At 33.7% G+C, this 6,820-nt stretch overlaps 1 protein-coding gene across 2 annotated transcripts in view; it reads left to right on the forward strand.

The window, feature by feature from the left end:
• kcna4 (potassium channel, voltage gated shaker related subfamily A, member 4) overlaps nucleotides 1–6,731 on the forward strand; it is a 63,044-nt gene extending 56,313 nt beyond the window's left edge. For both annotated transcript variants that reach the window (XM_015391136.1, XM_015391128.1), the window contains one exon: nucleotides 4,953–6,731. The gene's annotated coding sequence lies outside the window, so the exon portion shown is untranslated. The remainder of the gene's footprint in view (nucleotides 1–4,952) is intronic.
• The last annotated feature ends 89 nt before the right edge of the window (nucleotides 6,732–6,820 follow it).

Below are 6,820 nucleotides of genomic sequence, written 5' to 3' on the forward strand. Positions count from 1 at the left end.
ATATATCCTGTGGTGTTCTTACAGCATCATTACATAATTTGCCTGAAAACTTAAGATAAATATCTTAAAATGAATACATTTTTAAATGCATACATATGACTGAATTAATGGATAGATGAATTGATTAATGAGTAAATTAATTAATGAACATAATTCAAGAGGTAAAGGTTTATGAAGTTTTTGTAACAAATATTGCTGGCAAAGCTGACAACCAAAGCTGTCTTTTACCAAGGTTTAATTTCCATTTTGTAACTACGCACAGCTGTTGCATCTCTACTTACTTTCATGTAACCCATTTTCAACAAACCAGTTTCCACCCATCTATGCTACCTTTTATAATCTGCTTTCTTTTATAAGTTAATTTCACCTTTTTTCGTCCTCTCCCTATGTGGGGCAGCTAACTATCATAATAGATTGAAGCATTTGTTCAAAGTTCGCTAACTAACCAACCTAAAGCTGACGTTTGTTATTTATTTTAGAGTCGTACTCAAATGGGATAAGAGACATGCAGGAATGAGATGCCATTTAGTGGTACCCTGCAAAGTTTGTCTTGTAAAGGTCAAAATGAGCAGCTGCCCTTAAAGAACAATCCTTTTCTAACTACAAACAAAACCTACGATGACAGTGAATGACAGTACTTTAGAAAATGCTTCACTTTGAGAGTTTTTCAGGGGTTTTAATGTTAGCAGATTTCACAGGTTTTCACGTATTCTATGCATCTTTTTTTCCAGCTCATATGCAGGTGTCTCTCCAGAGTATTTTTTTTCATGCAATACCCTATCATGTGGAGAAGAGAATCACCAACCGTTAACTGCAAAAATAAAACTGTCAACATTCGACCATATGTGTATTTTGTACATCATTTATCTTATTACACTACCTTAACTTTTACATTATATTACTATTACATCTTTTGCAGAAATAAGACTCCTGCTTCAGCATAGTTATAAAGAGTGAAGTTTTAATGGGGATGACAGGCTCAGCTTGTCGTCTATCAGTCACACTCCTAAGTAATAAGACAGAATATCTAATATTCTATCTTATTATACACCAGGCAGATTTTATTTTGTATTATTTATACAAAATTCCTTTATAATATGAATGAGAACCTTTGAGATCCAGGCAGACATGATCTGTTATTTTGCAGAAGACGGCTGATTTTAGTAATTTTTTTTTTCTTTGTGTAATTTAGCGCAAGTTTTTTCAGCCTATCATCCAAAATGGAAAGACTACAATAATGCTAGGAAGATGAAGCCTCCATCTAAACTGAGATGCTAGCAAAGAGAGCATTTATAAGAGTAGTGGCTAGAGGGTGTAAAAAGAATCTCTGCATCCCTTAAGGAGAGCTGCAGGGATCTATCAGCAACTATTAATCAGGCTATCTACAAATCTAGTCTTATATAAGAGTTGCAGAGAGAAGAGGCATCCAATATGCAGTTTGCCCCCAAACAAAACTGGAAGTGGCAGCATAATACTGTGGAGTTTTTCTTCAACAGGGAAAGGTCAGCTGGTGAGAGCTGGTAGCAAGATAGATGATGCTAAGCAACAGGCCTGAGCTTAGGACTGAAGCTATGAACTTACAGCCAGAGCTACAATAAAATAGTTTTTTGTCTCAGCATATTCATGTCTTAAAATAACCTAATTCCTATTGAGAATCTAGGGCAAGCCAGGAAAACTGAGGTTCTCCCTCCCAGGTAACTGGGCTGGAGCTATTTTGCGAAAAACGAGAATGGGCAAAAATGTCAGCCTCTACAGATAGCATACCCTAAAAAACTTACAAATGCTGTTGCAGCTGCATAGTGTTTACTGAGGGGAACGTTAAGCATACTCTATGCATGCCACAGTTTTCATATTCTTGTTCTAGAAAAATCAAACAAACCAACAACAAAAATAATGTATATAAACTATAATCCACTTTCCTTTTATTTTACAATGATGTGCCGCTTTGTGTCACAAAAAATCCCTCAGGAATAGATTGCAGAGTGGAACAGTATTCTGACAAGAGGTAAAACACTTCAATCCTGTTTAATAGCACTATGCATTGCACTTAAAAGATCTGTAGATCTTGATGCTATAGTTGCCTATTTGGCATTGTGGGTGATTTTATTTTTTTAAAGAAATGTAAATAACCACATGTTTCTCTGGAAAGCAATAAGGGAATTAGATAAAATACTCAGTATCTGTTGTTATAATTGGCTCACGCCTGCTGCAGCTATGATTGCATACAGAATGGCTTCATCTCCTTTGAGACTATGGAAATCCTCAAATTATTGAGGTGGAGAATTATACAACAGCTGCTCTGTTTATAAAGAGGACACTCGTCTTTAATAGTGTGCATCTTAATAAGCACAAATAGCTGTGACACAGAAGAGTTACTCTGCAAAATGTTGCACCCCAAAGGGTGTAACCAAAACAACATAATACTTTATGAGGAAGGAATTACAATTTGAGTTGAAACACCATTTAAAAAGAAAACACACAGTAACAGGGAAAGTTACATTAGGCTCAAAGCTAATTAGCAGCAGTGATATTTTCCTAAGCTTATTTTAGTGTACTTCCACAATGCTGTTAATTTGCTTTAAGCAATTGTTTTATTTAGGTATAATGAAGACTCACATACATTCTTTTTACTCTTTTGAGCCAGCTAATATTGGTTTACTAACAGCTTTACTGGCTTTGATATCCAATAAACGGAGATCAAATTGACCACCGTAAGAAAAAATTGTCCCCAAAAATCCTAAACATATAGGAATATGATATGCAACTTTGATCACAATTATTAATGTTTCACAAGGTTTTCTAGCCTTTATAAATGAACAGTGGTTTTGGTTTAACATATAAGAGATTTTTATTGACCGTATAATCTCATACGTCCCAGGTTGCAAAATGTTTTAAGCAGACAAGAATATCGAAAATAGTTTGAAAATTGTTGTTCCATTACTTATTTCTGCTCTGCTCTAAAATTTTGAGATATTTATTATTTTCACATTTAATTAAAGTTAAAATATGCCAATTTAACCTCTTGTTTTTTTAACAAGTAATATTTCCAGTAAGTTGTGGCTAAATTGCTGCAGTTTAAAAAAAGTATTTTGCATCAAGTTCTAAAATGTGTTTTTATGCAGGAGCACAAACTGTTAAGAGAGTTTTGATTTTGCCAGATTCATTACCATTATCAACAAAACCCGCTGAATTAAAGTGTATGTGCTGAAAAACAGTCTAGCTGATAAATATATACAGTATTTGATGTGTAACTCTGTTACTGTTTATTTCACATTATAAGGTGATCTTACCTTAATATAACCAGTTGTTCTCGTTGGAAGTAACTTAGTCTTGAGAGTTAACAACAATACTAAAATTGAGCCATCATCTATTATACTGAAAAAGAAGAAGTTTTGTTTACCTGCACAAAATTTCACGATCGGATTGAAATAAAACAAAAACAATTAATACTAAGATTTTATAGTTTATATGGACATACTGTAAATAAGTGGGATAAAAGGCCTATGCCAATCTTGATATCATGACTAGCGTCTAGCCGCTCACAATACGTCACATTGGTGCAAGATGCACTCTTAGCTCAGCTTGCCTCCGAATACCTTGATCCTGATAAGCATCTACATGCATGCTGATTGTATTGTCAGTCGGCATAAACCTCCACTCCCAGTCAGATTTTAATTTTATTTTGATCCTACCAAATCTGATCAGAATATTCCGACTTAGCTCGACTGTTAATTCCTATTTTTTATTACCATGTAAACAGAGCTAATAAATGTTAATGGTTAACTTAATAACTTTTCTATATATCACAAATAACCCTGTTGATGGACATAGTATCATCAATTCAGTAGAACATTAATCACATGTTAGGTAAAAGATTCTGAATTCACAATATAAAACATTTTAGTTTTTATAACTGTTACCACATAGTTCTGTCATTTTCTTATTTCTGTCTTGGCTGCCTTTGTTTTCTTGCACCATAATATTTCTAGAAAACTGATAAAAAGAAAACCCTCCAGTGTTTTTCTAGCATTTAATTTGAATAATTTAAAACAAAGAAATTGATCATCGTGGGAGGAATATGACATGCCAAGAGGAATTTACAGTCATTGCAAAAAGCCAGCCTATCCTCTTTGTCTTAAAGGGTTTTTAACATATAAACATGTATGGATTAGCACAGTACCTTACTATCTACAAAACCACATTTAGGATAAGTCAGGGTCCAGCTTTGGTTTGCTTTTATAAAGGTGATACAATTATTTATATATCATCGCAACCTTTACAAAAAACATTTTTTTCTCTCTTAAATGTGTGTCTAACCTTTTTCTTCAAAGGTGTTGTTCCAGGATGGCAATGTTTATTCTTGTCACAATGAAAACACAATGTAATATACATATGTTTCTCACAACCTCTTATTATCTTAAAAAAATAATATACAGTGTTTTTCTGGGGAGCATTTTAAATGTATTTTAGCATATAGCTTTAGGAAAACCAAACCTTTGATTACTAATTTAATAGTTATGCGAAAGTTGTGTATTTGTGATCACTATTGTTTCAAAAAGGTTTTTGTTAAAAAAAGAATATGTCAAGGGCAATTCCTAACAGTTTTAGGATATTGTTGAATGCATTTAGATGACATGAATGCATGAAAAATGTCTAAGAAAAAAAATCTTGATGTTTGGCACGGTCCTCTTTTATACAAGTGAAGAACCAAAGATATAAATGCTAACTTTAGGAGTTTGTTAACAAAGCTTTTATGAAATGGTTTAAAAGTGGTTAGTCCATATCTTTTTTGCTATCGACGTGCAAATCCTCTTGGAGGGAAATCAAAACATGCACTGCACCATTTTTTGTTTTGTTTTGTTTGTTTGGGCAAATTGCTCTACTCTGAAGATGCCATTTTCTGAAGAATAATGACTAATTTCCTCCCATTTCCTGTTCTCTCCTTGTTGCAGCTCTGCCAGTTACAGAGAGAGGGAATAACCCCCACCTCTCTGGAGAATGCAGACAACAAGCAAAACATTGTGACCAGTCAACTTTAAGCCCTACTGGACACAGGAAAAAAGAAAAAGCAACAACCGGACGGGACCTCGAACAAATTCTGAGAAGCAGAGAAGAAAGCTGCTTTAATTTGTCAGTAAACTAACCCTTAAAGGGTTGACACTGGACTTGGAAAAAAAGTAAGTCGTGGCCCAAAATGATTGCCTTAATTACACTTAGATAAATGTAAGGAGTGATGATAATAAGAGACTTATAAAAGTTTAAAGATGTTTTCTTTTCATGTGAAAAAAGTGTCTTGTAAGGAACAGATGTGAATATTTTAATATGATAGAAACGTTTGGTTGTAATGTTAACATCATGTTCTAGCTGGGTCAGCTTTGTAGGAGTCTTTGGTTCCTAAATGGTATGTTGGCCCTCTGCTCTTATGCAGCCAGTACTACAAATGTTTTGTTTTTCATTTTGGTTCATATTGTCAACAGAACAAGGCTGGCCTGAGTTGCTGGCAACAAAAATGTTGATTTATACTGATAACACAAGAAAATCCTCGTTAAGAAGGCATATAAAGCTTGGGAGAGAAGGCAGCACACTAAAATACTCCTGAAGAGTATCTTCTTTCATAAAGAATCACTTACACTAAAGCAAAGATGTCAGTAACATAAACACCTGTCATAAATATCTGCCACATTCAGTTTTTATCACATGAAATGGCAGATTAAAGCTTTCACCTTCCAGGTTATTGAGGAAAAAAAAAACTACTTTTACTTTTGTTTTCTTTATTTTCTCAGATGCAAGTTTAGAGCTGACCAGCTGCTTTGCTGATATGTTTCACTCTGAATTTTCTGTATGCAAAAGTAACATGAACATGTGTTCTATATTTTTTTAAACCTAGCCTTGATAATTACATAACCAAAGGTGAAACCCTGAATTTATTGTATGTTGTGGACTTCTGAAAAATGTTGTGATATAGATGCACTCAGAATGGGAGAGGGATAAAGACAATTGTAAATATCAGACGTTTATACATGTGTGTCCGAAGATGTGTTGCAAGCAGAGTAAATTCTTTCTTTACTTTCTTTGACTGTTATGACCATCAACCATGAGAATCTGCTTGGTTTGTTAAAAAACATGATACAATCACGTTCCTCATTTGTTACTGATGCTGCTCAAACATTCTCCATTGCTGTTGATTTGTTTGCATATCAGTTGTTTTATCATGCGTAGCAGAACATACGTCTCTGTGCAGCTTCGTCTGAAAACCTTTGGACTTAGTTACGTCTCATAGACTTGCAATGTTGCCTGTGAATGAAATGATTAGAAGATTCTGCCGCCCTGCCAGTAGTAGTGATAGCTCATATTTTTTATGGAGACAGTGTTTTATTTCCCTATATTTTCCTCGATTTCCTTTTCTTGACAGTGTTAGCAATTATTGCACTAAAAAGCTTGAATTTAGACTTCCTAAATATAGCATTTCCTAAAGAAAACCCAAAGTGAACATTCCTGCTCTTTCCTGAAAAAAAAAAGGCAATTGTACTTGCCCGTTAAATTGTATCCCTCAGAAAAAAAAGAAAAAAGTAGTTTACTTAATATTAAAGTATATTTCCCTAGTGTCAAGAAGCTTTTAACTAAGAAATAGTTTTAAAATAAATGTTAGATAGTTTACAAGTGGAGTGATTCTAGGAAAGATATATATATTGGGATGCAGTAAATATGATATTTTTTGTGATTTTCTTACCACAGAGAACTCCTTTTTTTTTTTTTACCAAGCTTTTTGTTTTAAATCAATTAAATGAAATTTGGTAACATTAAATAAAGAATATATATA

The sequence above is a fragment of the Cyprinodon variegatus genome, unplaced genomic scaffold (assembly GCF_000732505.1).
Source record: "Cyprinodon variegatus isolate N-32 unplaced genomic scaffold, C_variegatus-1.0 Scaffold22, whole genome shotgun sequence".
Classification (NCBI taxonomy): domain Eukaryota; kingdom Metazoa; phylum Chordata; class Actinopteri; order Cyprinodontiformes; family Cyprinodontidae; genus Cyprinodon; species Cyprinodon variegatus.